This window comes from Mustela nigripes, chromosome 3, assembly GCF_022355385.1.
Source record: "Mustela nigripes isolate SB6536 chromosome 3, MUSNIG.SB6536, whole genome shotgun sequence".
NCBI classification, from domain to species: Eukaryota; Metazoa; Chordata; class Mammalia; order Carnivora; family Mustelidae; genus Mustela; species Mustela nigripes.
In genome coordinates, this window is record NC_081559.1 from 27,669,931 (window position 1) to 27,693,350 (window position 23,420).

General features: G+C 55.6%; 1 protein-coding gene across 4 annotated transcripts in view; it reads right to left on the reverse strand.

Annotated features, from left to right (window-relative positions):
- The window catches only part of TNS1 (tensin 1), a 180,067-nt gene that overhangs the window by 125,701 nt on the left and 30,946 nt on the right, over nucleotides 1-23,420 (reverse strand). The window contains exon 1 of one of the 4 annotated variants that reach the window (XM_059393450.1): nucleotides 7,174-7,183. The exons of the other annotated variants lie outside the window; for them this stretch is intronic. The gene's annotated coding sequence lies outside the window, so the exon portion shown is untranslated. Of the gene's footprint in view, nucleotides 1-7,173; nucleotides 7,184-23,420 lie in introns of those variants that run through there. 4 annotated transcript variants of the gene reach the window in all.

Sequence of the window (23,420 nt, forward strand, 5' to 3'; positions counted from 1 at the left end):
TGCGATCCATCCATGCCAGTCTTGTGTGGGAAGCCTTGCCAGCAACGGCTCTCTTTTGGCCTGAAAGATCTCCCAGGAAGGAGATCCCAGGGCCTCCTCAGCCACCTGATCCAGGAGAGGAGGGCAGCCCGTGGGAAGGACCCGGGAGAGATGCAGCAAAGTGGGAGAGGCTTTCCCAACTTGGGGCTGAGAAATTCACACAGCAGACTCGGAGGACACTGGCTCATGGGCTGTGCCCAGATCTCCCTGGCCACTACAGCCTTCACAGCAGCCGAAATCATCATCCTAAATAACAGTCTCATCACATTTTCCCCACATGAAAGCCCTCTGCTGCTCCCTCGTTCACCTGACCCAGAAATCCCTCCATGGCGGGGCCCCAGGCAACACCGGCAGGCTCGCCCAAAGCCAGCCTTTCTCACACACACACTTCCGGTGGGTCTAGTCTGTGCCAGGCCCTGAGCGGGGCACTTCACAGAGACGATCTCATTTCCTCCCAGTCATAGCTCTATGAGGCTGGATATCAGCCCCATTTGACAGATGCAGACATTGAGGTTCAGCCCAAGGTCACCCAGCTAGCAAACAGCGGAGCCAGGAGGGACAGCACGTTCTGTTTGACTCTAACACAGGGCTGGGGCCATTATTTCATCCATCGTGACATGTGCGCCACTGTGCCTTCAGGCATGCCGTCCCCCTGTGCCTGAAGAAGTCTTTGTCCCTTTTGCTCCCCGTGGAACTCCTCCTCAAACTTCAAAACCCACCTCCAGGATTGCTTCTTCTCCAAAGTTCTGCTAACCCCATCAGCTCGTGTACACTGCTTCCTTCTTCAGTTCCCCTCTGCATTTGGTAGAAACCTTCCATCTACTCCTCTTCGTCTCCTTCTAGACGGTGTCCCCCTGGTCTTTCCAGCCCCATACCCCCGGCACCTTACCTGGCAAAGGGTTGGTGCCCCAGAAAGTCTTGGAAGTGAATAATCAGGGCCCTCATGTACCAGGCCAGACTCAGCCACCATCACAGGGCCACCACTGTGGGTCCCCAGGCACGGCCTCCACCCAAGAAGCCCCACCCCCAGTCACAGGCAGGGCCCCCCATCACCACCTAACACCCTGCTCGTGTCCCTGGGTGGGAGCTTCTCCCTGTGCCCAGCTGCCTGCCCCTCTCTACCCAACCAGCTAGGCTGTTTCTGGGAGTCTCAGCTGGTGATTAGGGCCCTAATCAGCAGGACTTCCTGCCAGCAATTGCCAGAGGTGGGGGCAGGGCAGGAGGGAAGCAAGGTCAATCCAAGGTGAAGTTCTCGCAGCCTGGGACCAGGAAGATTCAGTCAGGGAGATGGAATCACAGATTCTTCCAGCCCCTGCACCCCCCAGCCTTTCACTGACAGGTGAGGACATCAGGCCGGGCAAAGGAAGGGACTCTGATTCCAGAGTGTAGGAACACAGCAAGAGCACTGCTCTCCCCCATGCTCTGGGCCTTTCTTATGCTCCCTTTGAGACCTCTGTCCGCCCCTCGACCCTGACCCCAGCACCAAGCCCAGGGCCAACCCCAAAGACTGCTCCCCAGAAAAGGTTGTTGTAGACCAGTGAATTGCTCAGGTCTGGTCAAGGTCAAGAGCCAAAGGCAAGCCCCTCCTCTAGATGAGCAATGGCCTAGAAATGGAGCAGAGGTGAGCAGGGGCTGGGGAGGGGAAGCGAGAAAGGGCTGGGCTGAGCTCAGAAACCCTCCCCAGCTGTCATCATCATCAACCCAAACCCATTCTTTCTCCAAAAAAAAGCTTAATGCCTTCTGCAGCTGCAACTGGGCGGGTCAGGGGTCCGGAAATAGAGCTCACCCCAGACCTGGAGCGACCCCAGCCTCCCTGGGTGGGAACCAGGGGCTAGGTGGAAAGGCCGTTGGGGGCTGACCCCTGCTAATGAGGGACGTCAGAGGCACCAGAAGTGGAGGACCCCAGAAAGGACAGAGGTCTGGGATGAGGCAGGAGTGTGGCCAGGACCCACCCCTACCACGGGTTCATCGCTCAGAGCCTTGCGCATGCAGGAAGGGTTGGCCATGGTTCTCCCCCACCTCCCACCAACAAGGGACTGAACTTAAAGTTGCAGCAAGAGGGATGCAGGTTAGACTTCAGAGATACCCAGAGCTACTTAGAGATCCCACTTTAAAATACAGACACCACCCCTATGGTATAGCCCAGGGTCAAGAGTAGCCTGCCTGGAGGCGGGGCCAGCCACGTCTTTGCCAGGCGTGGGAGTCTCTGATTCAGTGACTCTCTTCAAGGAATGGGATAGGATCCAAGGAAGGGAGCTTGGACGGGTTTATAATAATGCATCTTGTTTACACTGATGGCCGCTTTCTCAGAGTCCTTCATAAACACAGCTCTGCATCGGCTCCCCTGGGCAGACAAGGCCTTGGGAGGTCCCCTTAGCTCCCTGCCTTTCCCCATTCACAGAAGGGGGAAGGAGAGAGACATATGTGGGGGTGTGGGGAGAGTCTCCTCTCTGGGCTCTGATGTTGGGTCTCCTAGAGGGAAATTGATGCCACTGTCTCCACCCTCTGGTCCCATAATCCTCCCGTCTTAGGGATGCAACCACCACAAGAGAGAGAAAGGAGTCCACGCAGAATTGGACTCCGGGAGAAACACCAGTACCACTGCCATGACCCGTAAAATAACTACAATTACTAACATTCATCAATCCCTGACTATGTGCCAGGCGCTGCTCAAAGTGTTTCAAATAAACTAACTCATTCTATACTCACAACCATGCCCCAAAACAGGTGCAAAACTCTGCTTTCCAGATGAGGAAACCGAAGCTCAGAGAGGTTTCGCTGCTTGCCAAAGCCACACAGCTAATAAACAGGGTCGGCCTGAGTTAAGCCCCAGCAGTCTGGCCTTCAGGGTTACGTTTTCTGCCTCGCTCTAGACCTCTTGGCCAACACAGCCCTGTTTCCAGGCCCAGTCTAAATCCCTCACTCCTCTGCCCCTCCTCAGGCAGTCAGTTAGCGCTGAGCACCCTTGGACAGGCACACGGCATGGACCACGAGGGAGGCAAAAGGCACGGGCTTGCCCTCAAGGAGCTTGGAATCCAGTTAGAAGATCTCAGCAAGTTTGCAAGGAAAACTGAGGGGTCCCATATTCTCTGTTGGAGAAGGCCTAGGAGGCCAGTTTCTGGGGAAACTGGACCTCAAACTGGGACTCCCCTTCACCATGGTGGCAGGACAGAACTCTAGTCTGTCACCTCACTCCTTGCTCATTGGCTCACTGGGACCACACCCTCCCAGCCCGCTCCCTCCTGCTTCCCAGAACACTCAGGCCTGAGCTACAAGCCTCCAGTCCTAAAAAGGCAGGGACTACAGAGCCAAGACTAGCCCTGGAGGAGGCAGCACCAGGGACTGGCTCGGGCCCCCCAACCCCCCACCACCCCACCCCATCAAGCTCCAACTCTGCAGAGACCGACCATCTCTCTGAGGGAAACCAAGGTGTGAACAAGTAGGAAAGATGGCCAAGGTCACCAACCTGAGTGGAGGCAAGCAAGGGACCCAGCTGTGCCTCCTGCCACCTCTGTCTTGGGAAAGTGCTGAAGGCAATCTGAGCACAGGAAGGAGAGGAGGGCCAAGTGTGACCTTGCATAATGGAGCAGAGCACCCAGGGAGGTGGGCACGGCCCGCAAGGCTGGCAGCCCAGCCACCTGGCTACTCCCGTTCCAGCTCGCTGGTGCCCACACCTCTGCGTGCCTAATGGCTTTGAAAGCTAAGAGCCAGGGCTATGGGAATACAGCTCTGGAGACAATGGTCCCTCCAGTATCCCAAAACCTCTCCCTCCCTCCCCCGGCATCGTGCCCACTGGCTGTTTTTCAGAGTCCAGTAACGGAGAGGGCTTTCCTCTCCCTCAGACAAACCTCAGCTCCCCTTTCTGGGCAGAGACTCGTGGCCCCAGAAATAAGCCAAGAAGCCAGAACCGCCCGCTGCTGAGAGCTTTTGCCATCCATGCCAGCTCTAACCCTGACTCGTCCAGACTCAAGGGCACACTCAGCATCTCACCTTCCCGCACCTCTAGGTCCCTGTTGGACCAGAGGAGAGCGTGTCCTCCTGAAGCAGCCTCATCTAGTCCCGACCGGAGACACAGGACTCCAGTTCGACACAGAGAAGGACTTCATCCTCAGATGAAGCCAGGACTGAGAGGAGGCAGGAGGATAACCAGGGCAACTCAGGCCCTACTCCTTCACTCTCCCCACCAAGGAGAAAAGGAGTCCCAGGGACCGAGGGGAGATGCAGGCTGGGACAGAAAGGACCGAGCCCAGGCGGGTCCTGAGCCCAGCCTAGAAGCCCACATTTGACATCATGAAAAGCCCCAGCCTCCCAGGGTGTGGATTTCAGAAACCTCGAACCTCAACCCCACCCTGCCTTTCCGCCCACTGCCTGGTGCCCACCCCAGAGGGAAACAGGTCTGGAGAGGTGGCAGGGAGGGAGGGAGCAAGGGGACCCACTCCCCCACACTCCTCCCTTGCAACCCCATCGCGACTCACACATACCACTTCAAGCTGCCCAGACAACCCTGTGTTAGGTCACGAATTTGGAAACTGAGGCTCAAGCAAGGGCCAGCCCTGGGACTTTCTGCATCTCAGAACTTGACACTGTTCCTCTGCCTACTACCTCCAGGCAGCCTGGGGAGGCCCCTTCCCATGGTGGGGGGTAGTGGGACTATGGTAGAAGACAACAAAATGGCAGGGGCTTGAGCTGTCAAACTTCAAGCACACCCCAGCCCCTAATCCTCCCGCACGGGCCACCAGTTAGCCCCCTCAGCAGGGAGCACGGGCTCTAACTGAAGGCGGGCAGGGGGCAAGGTCGCCCCCTCCATTCCACACCACGTCACACAGCCCACAGATCTGTGCTGGCCCTCGTCGGGTTAACCAGCAGGGCAAGGCTCAGAGTGAGACAGGAAGAATCGGAAGAAACTCAGAATCTTTGCAGGAAGCAGCTGGGGCAGACCTGGTAGGAGAGTGTGCAGTGGGTGCGAGCAGAGAGCACCAGGCTCTCTGTTCCCCAAACACCGGCAGGGAGGAGGAGGCAGTGCCCACACCCCAGGCTGGAGGCCACCGCCTTCCTGCTTCCCCGTTCTGGCTGTCAGAGAATTCCTGACTCCAAGAATCCCAGGACCTCAGCATCCCAAGAGACCATCAGGGTCATCTCTCCTAACCGCATCCCAGCTCAGGAATCCTTCCATGCTGTTTTCCAGCCTCTGTCTGAACTCCCCCCTGGACGGGAAGCTCACTACCTTACAAGGACCCCATTCTCCTGGGCTGGCCAGCCAGGCTAGTTAAGAACCCCTCTGTTAAACCCGAGCCAAGCTTCCCTCACCCAACAAAAATCCATTCTCCCTTTTCGCTTCCTGTTCCAACCTCAGTATAAACATGTCACTGAGAAGTCCCAAACTCCAGGTCTTCTGCTATAACCCGTCAGAGATGAGAAGATGGTCACCCAACAGCAAGGTCAGCTCTGAACTCACCCACACCGCAGCCAGCACCCGCCACCCACCCAGCTACCAGCTCCCGGGTGTATACGATCCTGGAGGCAGCCACCCCGTCAGAGACTCTAAGCTGGGGCTCTGAGCAAGGTGAGGTATGGAGAGCACTGGGAGAGTGATAGGGAAGGAGAGGCAGGTGTCTGGAAGCAGAGGGTCCCATGCTGCCTCCTCCACCACCTGAAAATTCTCATTTCCAGATCAAAGACCTGGTTCCCAGCTCGGAGGGTGGGGTGGAGGGGTCCTACAGACTGGCGGAGACCTTCACCACCCTGGGATCCCAGCACTGTTCCATGGAGAGCTCTTCCTGCCAGCTCCCCACCACAGCCCTGGGCCAGGGGTCGGACAGGGGGGCACTCAGCTGTAGCAAGCTCTGAGATCCTGGGGGAGAGCGAGGGTGGGGAAGACAGGAGCAGCGGCCAACTGGCAGGACTAGAAGCAACTTAAGGCCAAGTCTGAGCCACAATGGTCCCCACCCCACCCGGCAGCTCCAGGAAGGGGCCCAGCAGAGACTCAAGGAAAGAGAGTGCTCCCCACGCCCTCCTGACCCCCCTGCTTTCCCTCTGCCACATGGAAGAAGTTCTGCAACTTCCAGAAGAGAAACCCCTGGTTTCCAGGTCCTCCTCTGAGCCTCATCCCACAGTGGCTTGTCTAGCCCTCCCCTACCCAGCTCCCATCCTGTCCGCTAACCCCATCCCACCGCGCAGCAGGCTTCTCCTGGTCTCCCCTAGGTCCCCCTCCCCACCCGGCTTTCTCTTCTACGATAGTGGCCTCAGCCTAAGAACATCTGGTCCTGAATTGGGGAGGGGGGGTGTGCCAGATACTGAGGTTAGGTTGGCAGAGCCTCTCCCGCTTGGGAAGGGGTGGCAGGCAGGGCACCAGAGGGTCAGAGGAGGAGATGGGGGGGTGGGAGGAGAGGAAAGGGGGGTAGAAGGCAGCTGTGTGTGTCTGTTCATTAACTACCTGGATTAGCCATTTCTGCCCGGAGGGGTGAGGAGGGGCTAAGAGCTCCTGGCTGGGGGAGGGCAGCAGCAGGCACGCATGCCAGGCTGGGCCCGCATGCCCAGGGACCCAAGCCGAGGGCAGTGCAGCAGGGAAACCCTTCCAGGCCTGCCTAACCCTCCCGTGCAGCTGTGGCCCGCCCTCTGGGAGATGAGAGGTGGGAGCCAGGAGAGCCCCAAGGAGGAGTACAGGGCCCAGCAGCAGCTCCAGTGGGAGGCAGGGAAAAAATCCCCAGGCTCACGTCTCTCATAGCCCTCTCTGAGGCAGCCCCAGGAAGGCCAGTGGGTAGGGGAAGAGACTAATACTTCAAGCCTCCCCCTCTTTTGCCCTGCTGACCTCAGTCTCGAGCAGCCCCTGACACCCACAACTTCCCCAGCAAACCAAACTCCTGTGGATGGGCTCAGAGCAGGGACAACCACACCCCAGACATCCTTGCCAGAACCAGACCCCGAAGGCAGGGAACTGACAGGTTGGCCTCCAGGGTATAGACCAGCCCCAGGGCATGTGACCGGGTGGGCTGACCTCCCCCTCCCCTAATTTATAGGATCGGGGGGTCCTGACAGCATCAGTAGGACAGGCCAACATGCGTGTGTGTGTGCGTGCGCGCACGCGCGCGCACGCACACACACACACACACACACACACACACGCGCCACACTCACCTTTCCAACAGAAGGGCCACCGGGTGGGGTGGGTGTCAGGTCTCACGGGACAGAGCAGTGGGCAATGACGGGGCAGCAGCTGTGGCAGGCCAGAAGCTGGTTGCCGAGAGGAGGGCGTGAGTGAGCCTTGTGTTTAGGCAGGAGCGGGCAGGGGAGCGGAGCTGGTCCCAGGGCCACTGCTGGGAGCAACTGAGCCTGGGCGCTGCTGGCCTGGCTCCCTCCCCCGGCGAGGCGGGCGGGCAAGCGCACCGCCTTCTTCCCCTCCTTCCCGAGCCGGCCAGCAGCCTGCCCGCCGCCGCCTCCTTTAACCCCTGAAGCACTTGGCTCCGGGCTCCCAGCTCCCGGCTACCCGCTTCCAGCTCCATGGCTGGGCAGCAGGCACATGACTGGGGCCCTGGGGCCCAGAAGTTCGGACTCCCCTCCTTCAGCCACCAGCCCAGCAGTTTCCCCCGGACCTGTAGGGAGGCATCAAAGGGCCTGGGGACACAGGTGGGGAAAGGGGACAGGTGGCCAAGAAGTCTGGGACACCAGGGAAAAACACAGCTGCAGAGAAATGGCCACAGTGCTGCCGGCTGGAAAAGGATATTTGGTCAGATGGTAATGACAATGATAATCACAAGAGGAGCAACTCCCAGTTTCTGTAGCGTACCCTGCTCTCTGCCAATCCCCACTCATTTGGTGGCAGGAGACCCAGAATCTCACTTTTGAACCCATTTTTCTGAAACACTCCCTGCTTTCTTCTCTCGGCTGAGTTCAAGCTTTTGTGACTGTATTTTTATTTTTATTTTTATTTTTTTTAAGATCTTTATTTATTTATTTGACAGAGATTACAAGTAGACAGAGAGGCAGGCGGGTTGGGGGGGAGTAGGCTTCCTGCTGAGCAGAAAACCCTGTGACTGTATTCTTAAAAGTGATGTGAAGTGGGGGCTCCTTGGAGGCTCAGTTGGTTAAGCGTCTGCCTTGGGCTCAGATCATGATCCCAGGGTCCTGGGATCGAGCCCCAAACTCTTTTCTCCATCCAGCTAGTTCTCTAGAGCGCATGCGCGCTCTCTCTCTCTCTCTCTCCCTCTCATTCTCACTATCTCCATTGCTATCTCTCTTGAATAAAAAAATATTTTTTTAAAAAAAGTGATGTGAACTCTAGTTAAAGAGACACATGCTTCAGCTCTCTTTGAAACGCATCAAACAATACCATGGACTGATGGATGGAGAGAGAAACAGAAATGTGATAAAGCAAATACACCAAAGAATTCATCACAGACTCTAGGGAGTTTGCCATAATCTTTTCAGCTTTTCTATACGCGCGAATATCAGCGGAAACAAGATCTGAAAGTCTGAAGCACCATAGAAATAAGAGTGAGGAAGGGAAAAGCCATTTGCTGAACACCTGTCGCACTCCAGACTCTGAAAGAATATTCTCTCTCACTTCATCTACGAATCTCCTTCATCCCAGCTGAAGAAAGCCATCTTGGAGTGGTTAGGTGACTTGTCCAAGACCACACAGGACGGTGCTGAGTGGAAACTCAGCCTTGGACAAGCTCGCTCCAGAGCCAAGCTCCCCACCACTCAGTCCTCCAGAGGCGGAAAGGCCCTTCTCTTCCCCATCTAGGCCGCCTTTGTGGGAGGTCCTGGGCCAGCAACCTGCCTCTCAGAGCCTCAGTTCCCCTGCTGTCTGAAGAGTTTGAATCCAAAGTTCCTCAGGATATCTTCCAGTTTGAACACTCTGACTTCACTAATTCAGCCAAACCCTTCCCCAGGCTTCAGTTCTTCAAAGAGTAAAGTGACAGGGAAGGCCAGAGAAGGGACAAACGGCCTCAGGAAAGATCTGGGGGCATCTGGGGCCACCAATGGTCAAAGCTTCGGATGGCTTTCTCCCTCCCCACCCCACCTCCCTGGTTTTGGTGATAGTGAGATCCTTCAGGATTCAGGGAAGGGGGCACCTTCCTGTGGACCCTGTGTGGGCAGGGTAGAGACAGAGCCTAATTGTGCCCTCCCTATCCCGGCCTTCAGGACAAGATGACTTCACCCCTTCCTAGGTGGAGAGTCTGGGTTCCCAGGGCCCCAGATGCCAGCATCTCAGAACCTACCAGCCTTGCAGGTGGCCTTGGTGTGTGAGAGTGATGGTGCCGGCAGGGACAGAGATGGAAGAGACGTGCCCCGCTGAATGTCTGTGTCTCTGAGCCTGACAACTACCCAGCCCAGCTCCCTGCCCAGCCCTCCCTGGCCCCAGTTCTGGGGCAAAGGTGAATCCTGAGAGCCTTGTCCTACTAACCCCTGCACCCCTGCAGACCAAGGGTGGCCCGGGGGCTTGGGACAGTCCTGGTCAGGTGAGGAAAGTGAGAGATTCCACCTAAGAATGTTGACTCTGGATTCCCCCGGCCTCAGGGCCCCATAGGCCAGTCCCAATTGGGACTCGCCTAGAGGTGGATGAGGAGTCAGCCATGAAAGTGGCAGCCCCTCCCTGAGTCTTGGGCCACAGAGTAGCCCCCCAGCCTCATGTGCAGGACTGCACACTGGCTCCAGGGCCATCCTCCCCATCTCCTCATTCCAAGCCACACCCCCTGTCACCCTGATCAATACGAAACTGTCCCGGGCCCTCCACTGCCTACCAGATCCAGTCCCAGCTCTGCAGAAGGATGCCCTGTGACATAGCCCCAACTCTGAGCTTTTTGAAGGCACAATTCCCTCTCTTCTCTATCATTCATCAGGCCTCAACTCAAAAGCCACATCCTCCCTGGGTCCTTCTGCATCTGCACCATTTGGTAGGTACTGTCCCTTTCTCTGGACCCTCAAGGCCCTTGCTCAAACATTGACACCAGGACACTCACTTGTTAGGAGCACTTCTAGATCTCCCAGTGAGATCTAGATCCCAAGATTTATGCATCATTCCCTTCCGCTGTCCTAGCGCACCCAATGCCCAGCACAAGGTGGGCACACAGACTCTCAACGAATGCAGGTTGAATAACTGAATAGTGAAGAGATGGATGGATGGATGGATGGATGGACAGATGATGGATGGATGGATGGGTGGACATATGGATGGACGGATGATGGATGGACAGATGATGGATGGATGGATGGATGATGGACGGATGGATGGACAGACGGATGAATGATGGATGACTGGTTACAAACAGAAGGAAAGAGCACTTTTAAATGCCTGATTCTGCCCAAGACTGTACCAAGACGATAAAAGACAACTTTTATCTTCAAGGCTGTATAAAAAACTGACCATCAGAAAAACTGACCACGTTAAGACATGAGGTTCATGTACCTGATTTCCCAGGCACACACCCTCCACAGGAGATTGGGGAGTGGGGTGGGTGTCTAAGAGATGCTGTCCTCAGCTCCTTGCAAGGAGCCACTGGAAGGGACGCGCTCCAACTTCCACCCCAACACTACCCCCTCTCTCCCAGCCCTCCTGCTCCAGCACCAATCCAGCAAGTCTCTAGAAACCACACAGACAGGAAATCAAGGAGCTAGAGGATTTCAAAGCAAAAGAGTAGCCTTCCCCTTGATTTCCAAGAGCTGTCCCATAGCCGATCATCCCCCGGAACCCCTCCCTGACACCCCGGGGTTTCCCCAGTGTCAGTCCCAGCCTCTCACATGCCTGCACACACGCACGTACACACACACACACACATGCTCACATCCAGAGTGAGAGCTGCTTTCTACAGAACGCTGCTTAGCCCCCTTTCCCTCCCCTCCTCACCGCCCTCCTCCAAAGGAGGCAAGGGATTCCCAGGGTTTCCCATCTCCCATTCCACCCTCCCCTCCCCGCCTCCTAAGCCAGCCCATGCCCCTCTCCCTCCTCCCGCCCTCCCTCCCTCCCACCCCTAGTGCAGGACTGCACATCTGGTTCCAGTTGTGGTTGGTCCGTTCAGGGGTAGGCCTGGGGGTTTCTCATAAAACTGAATAATACCAGTGTTGGAGCCTGTGGAGCTGGGGGAAGGGAGAGCAGGAGGCTGAAGGGGCGGGAGGGAGAGAAGCGGGCAGCAAGAAGGCAGAGAAAGACACAGAGCCCAGAAAGGAGCAGGGCCGCGCCTGGCATCTAGCAAAGATTCAATGGGTGCTTGTTGAGGGGCGATAGAAGCCAGAGAGACAGAGGGCAGGAAAGCCAGGAGGAGAGAGAGCAGGACAAAGAGAGGGTCAGAAACAGAGACCTAGAAGGAGGAAAGAGACGAAGCTGGGGGTGGTGGGACAGCGCCACTGGGCCACAGAGCAGCCATTGAGAAGAACAGAGAAAATGAATCGTGTCTGTCGGGGCCAGGTGCTGAGTTAGGCACTTCCAGTGGAACAGGAGGGGATGTGACAGAAAGGAGGACAAAGGGACACACAGAGACACAAAAGAAAGGGCAAAGATAAAGTCAAGGGAAAGACTGACTGCCTAAGAATGTCGACTCTGGATTCCCCCGGCCTCAGGGCCCCATGGGCCAGCACAGAGCAGTTCCCGGGTTTTCTCTTATTCTGTTTGCGTCAGGATTTGAAAGCCCAGCCTGCACCAAACCTTTCCCATGTGTTTTTCCATTAAAAACCCAAGAGATGTCTCTAATTCTTATCCCAGTCTTAGAGACCGGCTCAGAGCAATTAAGAAATTTACCTAAAACCACAGGGCAGCTGATAACACAGTATCTGAACCCAGGTCTTGCCACTCAAGGCTGTTTCGCCAACCGACACAACTGAGAATTCCGGGTCCCTGGCACTCCCTCTGGAGGCCATTGCGTCATGTAACCCCCACTCTTGTGGGGCCGGATCCCTGGGTCCTTCTCACCCTGAGCAGGGCAGAGAGTAGACCACCACCATCCAGCAGGCAAGGACTGGCTTCCCAATCTTCCTAGGAGGTGCTGGAGCTATCCTGTCTAGCGCCCTTGGCCCCCACCCTCGTCCTCCCTCTCCATGGCAGGGAAGGCAGTGCCACAGGCCCAGGTCCCAAGGGGAGAGGCCCTGGGCCTCAGGATCCTGCTTGGCCCACACCACAGCTGACTGGGAGCCAGGCCCTGGGTAACACCCTAGGCATTTGGTCAATGTCTATGCCTTGGGTTCCCCTCTCCCCCTTCAGACGACCATCTCCCTACCAACACCCCAGCTAGAGAGGAGTTGGGCTTTCTCCCAGGATCCTTCATCTCAGGGCTACCTCCTGGGAACCACCCCCCCCCCAACTCAGCTGGCCCTCCCTCTCCCCCAGAGCTGGCTTCAAAAGCCACACCCTCACCCTGCTGCCCCAAAGAGCCCCTCTCCCTTCCTTCCTGATGCTGGGTTCCAGAGCCCAGGTCTCTTTTCTATTTGTCATCCTCAAGACTCAGGCCAGGGACACCTGGGTGGCTCAGTCAGTTAAGCCACTGTCTTCGGCTCAGGTCATGATCCCAGGGCCCTGGGATCGAGTCCCACATCGGGCTCCTTGCTCAGCAGGGAGCCTCCTTCTCTCTCTGACTCTGCCTGCCTCTCTGCCTGCTTGGGCTTGCTCGCATGCGCGCTCTCTCTTCTCTCTCTCTCTCTCTCTGACAAATAAATAAATAAAATCTTAAAAAAAAAAACTCAGGCAAGAAAGACTGAGGCAACAGCAAGGGGCACCCCCTCCTCACCCCTGTCCACCCCATTTGCATCTAATTTGCATGCATTCCCAGCATCTTGCCAAGTGCAGAGCCTCAGCCCAGTGCCACACTCTCCCCCCCACCCCAGGGAGGGAGGCACACTCTGCCTTGTGCATTCGGATTTCCTACTCTCAGGTTTGTGCCCAGGGTCTGAGAGCAAAGGATCAATAAGGCAGGAGAAGCCTGAAAGAAATGGTCTGCCAAAAACTTGTGCCTAAGACACATGCTGGCAGCCCCTCCCTCCTGAGCCTGCCTCAGTTTCCAGCCAGGAAAGGCCCTTGGATCTAGCCCCAAGGCCTCAGACTGGGAGTCAGGGTCTTGAGTTCCAGCCCTGTCCAGCCACCGATGCCCTGGTGACCAGATGACACTCTTGGTCCCTCTTGGCTTCCATCCCCTCATCTGACAACCTCTAAGATCCCTTGGAAGATTCCCAGAACACATTTTTAGGCAGACATTGGTCCTTGGCAGAAAGTCCCTGCTGTGCCAGTTCATTGCCCACAAATCCCTGTCTCCCCTGAGAAACCCGATTTTAAAGCTGTAAGAGCTCTGGGCTTTAATCGCCTCTGGGACAGAACTGCTCTCAAGCCTACACCAGCAATGATCACCGGCTTCATCCCAGATACTTCTCTTCATAGAACCCACAGCTCTCCCTCGCACAGCACACCCACCACCCTAACCCCACTATTACAAGGCCCCTAGCCTGGACAGGATAGTCGGGGATCCCCCACACCTGAAGTTATCTGGATTTCAGGAAGGTGTTGGCAGGAGCTGTGATGAAATGCTTGGAGACGAGATAGAGAGCCGAGCAGATTCCTAACCAGCAAGGCAAGGGGTGTTGATTAATAGATCAATGTCAACTTGCCAAAGGGCTCTGTCCTCTGCCCTGGCTTGTCCAACATACTTATCAGTAACTTAGATGAAGACTTAGAACAGAGGCTTACCAAGTACACAAAGGTAAAAACGCAAAAAAGGAAGAGCTAAGGCGCTCTTAAACCAAAATGCAAAACTGACTTTATAAACAGGCCAGAATTAGTAAGGGAACGTTTCTCTTGGGGTCAAGTCCTAAACTAAGGTTCCAAAAGTCATAAAAACCCTGAATTAATAATAGTTCGTGCAATAACAAAAACAAAATAGTTCATGAAAGGAAAGGCCTAAGATTTAATGAAAACAGAAATTCAGTTCAGTTCTCAGTAGGCTATGGCTGCCACCAATAGGCACGTGGTCTTTGGGTTGCATTAAGAGAGGTATAGAATATAGACCAAGGGAGATGAAAGTTCTACTCTCCTCCATGACTCTCAGACACCACCAGAAGTGTCAGGTATTATTGAATCAAAGTACAAGAAAGGTTAAAGAAATTGGGCCAATTTTTCTTTCAAATCATTAAAAAAAAAAAAAAAAAAAAAAAAGAGGACACAACACACATCGTCAAGTATTTGAAAAATGTCTTGGAGAAAGTGAGCCAGGACAAACTCTATTGCCCACATCCACCTCCTTTGCCTTTCTGCCTCTTCATCTATGAATTCCCTGAAGCCTGGGACCATTTCCCATTCATTTCTGAATGTCCAAAGGGCAGAATCAGTCAGGGGCTGAGCAGCTGCGAAGGACGAAACAGCATCCTGACCAGGCCTGTGGGCACTGATTAGTAGGGAGCGTGCTGGCCCCGGCACTAGAGCTGAGCTTCCGCCAAGCTGGCTGCTGCTGAAGCCAGAGGAGGCCAGGAGCCGGGCTGGTGGCTGAACGTCTGGCTGGCACACACTGTCCCAGGCCGGCTCTCATGCTGGCCAGCCGGCCTCCCACCCCCCAAGACTCACCCCTCACCACCGTTCTGTGGGGACTGGCCCCAAATGGGCAGCCTAGCCCGACGTGGGGAGCTGCCCCGTGGCCCAGGTCCTGCCATCACGGGATTGGTCCTGTCTCCCATCACCTGCATGGCTTTCCAGCTCATTTTATGTGCATGGACTTTCTCTCCCTCACCCCCTAACCGACCCTCCTCTCATCATCCCTCCTCCTTAACATTGATCCTCATGCCTCCAGGGCTCTTAGGGCTGCTTCTTACTCTCTGCTCCCTGGCTGTAGGCTGCTAACAATGGCAGCCCTTGCCCTGCTCCCACCTCCTCCCCTATTTTTTCTTATTTATGTTGTGCTTTCAGGGCTGGAGAGCTGGAGACTCTCTCCTGAGGACTTAGCCTTGCCCCCCACCAGATAATGATCTCTCCGCTCCATTTTGAAATGCTCCACTTTGAAATGCGGTGCTGTCCCTCTAGGAGTTTGAGAGCCAGGAAAACCAGGCCCTAGCCTTCTGAGGCCCAGGGCTAGAGGGGAAAGTGTCTAGGCTTTGGTGCTGCATGGACCATCTCTGAAGCCTGTCTCCCCCCCACCCCTGTCCCCGAAGACTGTGTGACCTCAGGCAAGTTACTAACCCCTCTGAGATGAGCGCAGAGTCTGACCCAGAGTGGCTCTCCCTATACCCAAGCTCCTGCCACCCTCTCCTCCTTCAGAGATGCCATCACCATCCGGACCCTGGAGTCGGGATTCATCTCTCCTTCCTGTGTGTCTCTTAGGACCTGTTTCATAAATACATTTACTAAGAGTTTTCCATGTGCCAGACACTATTCCTAGAGCTTTGCGGTTAATAACTTCGATCGTCCTAACAACCCTATGGGTATTGACCACCGTTAACCCCATTTTCTAGGTAAGGAATGACGCTCAGAGACATCAACTGTGATTGCCACTGCTCTCCTCCCTGAAGCCGCGTGTGAGGGGGCCTCGGGCCCGTCACCTTCCGGTGTCCGACAGATGCTCGCTCGCAGCCTCTCCTCTCCCACACCAGGCCCTCGGAGTTTACCCCACGCCCTGCTGAGGCTGGAAGGTTCCATTGAGAGGCAGCCTGCTTCCTGTGACTCTAGTTTCTGCTGCAGAGCGCAAGTCCCTTCAAAGCTTTATTCAGAAATCTCTCTCTCTCTCTCTCTCTCTCTGTGTCACACACACACACACACACACACACACACACACACACAACAGCTCACAATCTCCCCCAAGTCCTCACTTCACAGGATAGACATTCCCAGCTCTGCTGCGGTTTCTGGCTCTTTCCACCCTCCAGGTGCTTGCCTATTTCCCCGCCTCTGACCCCATCCCGGCTGGCCTTCCTCTGTGCCTCCGTTCGCCCGTTCATTCAACAAACACTCCTGAGTGCCTGCGGGGAGGGGGGCCCAGGGCCAGCACTGAGGGCAGATCCAGGGGAAAGCCAAGACAGGGCACCTTCCCTCAGGAGTCCTTGGTCTAGAGGAGGGGACACCACCCAAAAGAAGCCTCAACACTTCACACCAACAGTGCTGAGCCGTGCGAGGGGAAGAGGAGAAAGCCCAAGGGAGGGGTGGCATGGATCCTGACAGCTCGTGTACACCGGACATGCTCCAGACCCCGATATAAAGCCCCCACATGCCTCATTAGCCTGTTCCCTCCTCACCATGGCCCTGGGAGATGTCCTTCTAACCCCACTTTGAACAGTGGGGGGAGCTCAGACACAAGTGGCCAAGTCACTTGCCCAAAACCAGTGAGACAACAGCTAAGCAGCGGTGGCCACAGCAACAGGCCTGAGCCCCAACTCTGCTCTCAAGCACCCGGCCCCCTTATCACCAAGAGGTTAGGACTCAGTTCCCAAACACCAACACCCCCCACACACGCGCAGCAGCAGCGGGCCATGCAGAAGGTAGCAGGCCTGCCCTGGTGGGACCCGGACCCCTCACTGTGCTTTTCACCCATCTACCCCTCAAGCAGCATCAGCTTCACCAAGATGGTAGTCACCCCAACCCTGGACTCCCCGCTTATTCTCACCTTGCTGTCACCTTCAGACAGCTGACCTTTTCACTCTGGTTGGCTTCAGGATGGCTGGGGACAGCTCCTCCCACCAGGGCTTGCTTGAAACATGGCTCCTAGTGTCACCAAGGGGACCAGGGAAGGGTCGAGAAGGGCTCCAAACTCTGGGACACAATCATCCCAGGCTCTCCCCAGGGCCACCCAAGTGAGGCTCACAGCTATGGTAAGAATTTAGAGTTGACGCATCCAACCCTCACATTGTAGTTAGATGCAAAGTGAAGCCCAGAAAGGCTAAGTAGGGAGTCCCAAAGTCACCACGGAGAGGAACTCAATGGCATCAACCCAAGAACCATGTGGCCGGTGCAGGCCCCTATATCACAGCAGCCTCCAGGAGAGCCAGTCCTGGCCTTGACAGAGAGGGATCCAGTTAATCCTGAAGAAGACAAGAGAGGCCCGGGTCCCTGGGCTGGTGAGGGGCCCACAGGACCAGCTAAAGGATTCTTGGGCTCCAGGTGCAGCCCAGGTCTACTCTCCCCCAATGACCAGAACGGAGGCTGGGGCAGGAAGAGTAAGCAGGGCAAGGGACATCAGCTGGAGCCCCTCCCTCTGGGGGCTCCTCCCCGGGGACCCCATGGGTGACTGTTTTCCTAGGAACATTGTGTTCAAGCTGTGAGTCTTGGCCCAAGCACCCTACCCTGGCAGATCTCCAGCTGCCTGTTTAATAATGTACAGCCGATCGGCCAGTAACAGCAGGTTCCAAAAAAAATTTTTTTTATGGTTGTTTTTGTTGTTGATTTTTTTTCTTTTCCTTCCAGGTTAGTTGGTGATGGTTATGAGGAACAAGTGTCCCCTGGCTGGGGTCCAAGGCAACCACCGCCTGCCCAGGCTAAGGGATCCTGGCAGATCCCACCTGCCTCTGCCCACCCCTCCCACCGTGCCCAGGCGCCAAAGTGCCCACACCCGCCTCCGCGGTCCTGCTGACACCCTGGGCCTGCTTCCCAGGGGCGGGCAGCTGTCCGGGCACCTGGGAGGTCCAGAGAGGCCCAGTAGGGCCGAGGGAGAGGATGTGGGATGTGCTGGTGGGGGCAGAGGAAGGGCAGGTGGGGGCTCAACACTAAATGGGCCCAGCGCTTCCTAGGAATTCCGCCCCATCTGGCTGCAGTCAGGAACGGAAGGTGGAGCCGGGGTTAGCCCAACCAGGTGCGAGGACCTAAGTCCAGAGCCAGACGGCCAGCTCTCCTGGGAAGGACTGGGAGAAGGGGTGAGGATTTGGGGCCCTGCCCTCCTTCGGGCGACTCATCTCCATCTGAGAGAGAATCTGCAGCAGAATCAAGGGAGCTGGAAAACAGAAGCCTCACGGGAGGGGAGTTAGGACAGAGAATGGAACTTTCAGTCCTGTAAGAACAGATCCAGTATTGCAAAGATTGCTCCTGAGCTACGTGCAGCGCCAGGCCCAGGTGAAAAGGCCGGCCAGATGCCCCTTGCCTATCTGGCTTGGCACCCCAGAAATGGGAGTGAGGCAGGGCAGAGGGTGGGAAGAGGTGCCAGGAGCCAGGGACTGGGTCCTCACAGCTCCACAGAGCTCCCTGATGACCCCAGGGCCAGTCTGTGTCCTCTCTGGGCCTCCATCTTACTGCTATGCCAGGATGAGCTGGGGGTCCCAACACAGAGGGACTGCCAAGCCCAGATGCAAGGCAGATGGAGGAGTCCAGGATCGTGATGAAGAGGGAGATGCATTAGCACCTATCAAACTCTCAGGATGGTCCAGGCCCTGTATGTTTCCCTCTGTCATTAATTCTGCTGGGCAGGTGCTATTACTCCGACCCCTAAACAGAGGCGGACACCGAGGCTTGGAGCGGGGGAGGACCCATTTACCCACAGAGGGAAGGTGGGCGTGACAGAGGCTCAATGTGCACACCAGCCGGCTGGCCTTGGAGATTCTGACCAAGGGGAGCAGCCCAGCCCCCAAGCACCAAGCACCCCAGCAACCCCTCCTCTCCGCTCTGCACATCCAACTGCCACCCCCCAGCCTCTGTGTTGCCCTGGTGGGTTCCGCAGCCCCCCTTCTGTCCTTTCCCTCCCTCCAGCTCATTAGGCCCCCTTGGGGCTTCCTGCTTCCCCCAGGGCAGAGGCATATGCAGCCACACAGCCCTGCACACTCACACACTCATACACACACACACTCACACATGTATGCACAGGGATCCATGCACTACACACAAGCATGTGTGCTTACACACACACACACACACACACACACACACACACACACAAGCACACCTGTGAGCCCCAGCCACGGGTGGCCTGGCATAGACCCCTGCAGACTGTCTGGGCAGGCCGAACCGGACAGACGGCTGCCATGCCCCCAGGGTGGTTATCCCAAAGGCGAGAAGGCCGGTGGCTAAGAATACTGCGGCGCATTCCAGGCCTGAGATAAGCGGCCCCAAGCATCCTCGGCACGTTCTGGCCTCGCTGTCTCACCCCCGTGGATTCCACCCACCCGCAGCCCCATCCCGGAAGGGCCCCAGCAGCCGGCGCCGCCAGTGCACACACCTTGGCTGAGGGCTGGCCGCCCTCCCCTCGCCAGGGACCCCAGGCACATGGCAGGTCTCGGTCTCCCCAATGAAGACACGCACGCAGGGAAGGAGGGGACATATGTGTCCATCCTGAGATGTGGGCTAACCTACAGGGCCAGCAAGCGCACCCCCCCACACACACCCCTTGCTCGTTACACACCAGCCAGAACCTCATCACATCTGCGTTCACCCCCGCTCCGCAACATCACCGTATCCTGCAGGGGAAGGGACCGAGGTCGACAGAGACCCCACTGCTAAGAAGGAAGAGACCCTGAAATTGAACCAAGGTCTTTCAGCTCCTAAGACAGGGCTCTTCCCAGGACCTCAACCCATCCCCCTTCCCAGCTGACTCTAAAATTACATCTTTCCAGGGCCACCATGCAGATCAGCGACATCCTTGAGGAAAAGACTCGTGTTCCTTACAGGCTTAGGAGGGGACTCTCAGTCACACACACACACGCAGGCAATACCTCCACAGAAGGGTCAGGTGTTCTGGGGCACCTGCAGCTGCCTTGAGGAGTCAGGATTTTCCTAGGGGCAAGGGACAGAAGACTATGAGCTCCCAAATCCCCAAGTCCCCGAGGGTTTGGGAAGAAACGGAGTGAAGACAGAGAAAGGGGCTCCCCCACCTATGGAGCCAAAAGGGAAAGTCCTTTGGATTTTAGGGCCAGAGGATCAGGACAAAGGGCCGGGCCTTGGTGAACAAGGCAGGATCCTGAGGGTGACAGGAACATATGGAGTCCTCAGGGGCCCAGAAGGGACACAGAGAGGACAGACAGGAAAGAGAAAGAACAAAGCTAAGGAACCTGAGGTCCCTAAAGGAAAAAGGCAACAGGGAAAAATAAGAGATGTGGTTACGAAAGTTCTGGTGTACCTTGGTGATCCCGGGCAGCCCACACTTCTGTCTTTTTCTCACCTCATAGCCCAACCCTGTTCCAGGGCAGCAGTTCTAAAGTCTGTGTGTGTGGAAACACACACACACACACAAACACACACACCCTTACATCTCAAGTGTCTCTCTGGGTAACCCAGTTAATGAGGTCAAGAGCTGTTCTGGACACTTCTCATACGAGAACAGTGGGGCCCAGAGAGGGGCTGTGGCTTCCCGAAGGCGCCAAGTTTCCTTTTTGCTGGGTTGGGGGAGCCAAGAAGAGGACCCTAGAATCAGGAGTCAGCCCTGCTAAGGAACAGAGCTGAGGCCAGAGGCCTCAGAAGCAAAGGGAGACCGGAAGGAAGCTGGCCCCGGGGACTCTGGGGCGTGACTTTCCCAGCCCCAAGGAGATGGGATCAGGGAGGATCAGAGCAGCATCCAAGCTTGGCACCAGCTGACCTTGGCTGGCGATGAAGGCAGAGGGCACAGAGGCGAAGGAGGTAGGGTCACAGTAGGGAGTGAGGCTGAAAGAGGGGGTGTGTCCCCATGAAGACTTGGCCACCCCCAGCCACTGGCTTGGTAAGGCAGCTGTGCTTCCCAGAGCTGTGTGACCCCACAGCTGGCGTTGCCTGCTGAGCACCCCATCCCTCCCACTCTGAGCAAGCCAGGCAGCCTTACATGGACATCTCAGGGACACAGGCGTGTGAGCTCCCCCTCCCCCCCCAGCTTCACCCTGGGGTGCTGCGCTTTCTCCACCGTCTCTCCTTCCAGAGCCCCCCTCTTTCCTGGGGACAGGGCAGCAGACCTGCAGGCCAAGGCCAAAGAGGGGAAGCTGAGATGGGGGGGGGGGGGGATATTGGGCTGTGGATTTCACACCAGGGCTACAAACTGAGGAATGAGGACCCATCGGAAAAGGGATCACAGATGCTCTGCTGATTGGTGAAGGGGCAGAGCCAAGAATATATGTAGACACATGATTATTCCAGAAACAGGCAAGAGCAGGGTTTGCACATTCATTTGCCTGATGCAAGCAAACCAACCGAAAAACAAGACATTTTTGAGATAATCAGGGAAAATTGAACATGCACTAGGTTTTAGCTGCTCCTAGGAAATTGTTATTAATTATGTTGACTATAATAATGGTATTATGGTAATGTTAAAATTAAAAGTCCTTATCTGTTAATGATACACAGTGAAGTATTTACAGTGGAATGATATAATGTCTGGGATTTGCTTTAAAAACACTCCAGCAAAAAAAAAAAGGGGGGGGGCGGGGGAGGGGGCAGATGAGACGAAAACAAGGAGAGTTCACAGTTGTGGAGCACGGGTGCAAAGGAGTGCATCATGCAGATGTTTTAAATCTCCCACAATAACGAACTGACAAACACACGCACACACGCATGCACGTACACACGCACAGCAGGGGAAGGGGACTCATCTGATCCGTGTTCCCCAAAGTGTGGTATTCAGATGATTTTAGCTGGAAACGTGGCTCAACAATTTTCTTTTAATATTTTTGCATATTGAAAGAAATTAAAAATATGCAATTGTAGAGTAAGCCTACACTTTTTTTTTTTTTTAGAGTTTATTTATTTAATTGGGAGAGAAAGAGAACGAGAGGGAGAGGGAAAGAGAATCTGAAGCAGGCTCCCCACTGAGCACAGCACAACCCAGGTCTCCATCCCACGACCCTGAGATCATCACCTAAGCTGAAACCAAGAGTCAAGTACTTAACTGACAGAGCCACCCAGATGCCCCAGAGTAAGCCTAAACATTCTATCACTTAAATGAGCAAAAGGTTATAAAAGCCAAGTCTTTTTTTTTTTTTTTTTTTAATGCCATAATAGTGTAGGCTGGTGAGAACGGAAACCTTCGAATGGCAAAGGAAATGCACCCGGGCACAGCTGGGAAAGCACCAAGCCCACCCAAACTCCCCATCGCCAGGGAAGCCACACAGAGTCCCGCGGCGGAGTCACTCCTCCCTTGCCGACATCCTGGACAAGCAGGTGTGCCAGCATGGCCAAGACACCACCGCAGAGGCTGCACCAGGTGATGCCCGTGAGCCGCTGGAGTGCAGGGACCGAAGTGGGGAACAGTGGCTGCTGTCTACCAAGGGCAACCCCCTGGCTCTGTACTTGCACCATCTCCCGTCCCTGATCCCCACACAGCCCTCCAAGGTAGACAACATCATACCCATTTCACAGATGGGGAAAGTGTGACTCAGAGAAGAGGGGACTTTCTCAGGGTCCCAAGGCCAGTATATGGCAGAGTCAGGATTTGAGCTCCCATCTCTCTGACACCCAGGCTTGAAGCTGAACCAAGAAGGCAGCCAGGTAACCAGGCCATCCGGAGCCTAAGGTCCAGCACGGATCTATAGTGTTAAAAGAGTTGGGAAGGAAGACAAGAAGAACAGGCGCTATGGGAGGGAAAGAAGGGAGAGGCGGGCCTGTAGGCCCCGGACTGCACCATCGGCTTGAGTGTCCACAGAGTTGCTACCCAAAAGTGGCAGACAGGAAAGGGACTGCAGCAAGCTGAAGGAAGGTCAGACAGCTGGGGGCACTGGAAGGTAGAGATGGAAGGCTGGGAGCCTTGGTCAACGTTTCAAAACGCACTTCTGAGCTTCGGGCTAGAATTACACCAACTCAGCACGGGAACATAGGTCATTCCGTGCCTCCTGGAAGTCAGTACCCAAAATGTGTTTGACTAACAAAAATGGAGAAATGCATGTAATTTCTCCAAATGTGAGGTTCAGGGGGGAAATAGAAATAAAAGAATCCTTTCATGGTGCACCAGAACCTGGACCACACCCGAGGACAAATGGGTTAAGGTGGTGCCCTTGGCAAGTCTATCTGCCTCCCCAAGGTTCGAACTTGGCAAAGCTAGAAAACAGGGAAAGGAATGCTTGAGGGACACAAAGCTTCTATAAAGCCCTGGGCACCCAGAAGATCCCCATCCATCTTTCTGGGCAGCAGAGATGCCCCAGGGGTGCCCAGACTGCTAAGCAAGTCTCGCTCCATTCTTGTATCTGCTCTCGGGGCTGGAGCCCGGAGCCTGGCTTGGAGGAGCTGCCTAATGCTAGCTGTAGGGAGGGGGTCGCGTGTTATCAGCAACACAGGGGTCTGGCTCCATTCATTCCCTGAGTGAGGCTGGGCAAGCAGCTTGATCTCTGTCCTGTTTCTCCGGGCCTTCCCACCTTCCCCTGCCCGTCCAGCCACGACTGGAATAATAATAGCAATAATGAGTTCCTCGTGAGGCTGTTTGGAGAATTCACTGTCATGATCCATGTAATGTGCTTAGTGCGGAACCTGGTGTCTAATTGCTTGATCATTGATAACCACGGCGATTATCCTTAACTATCCTGTCTGAGAGCCACAGTGGGGCCCTTTGGCC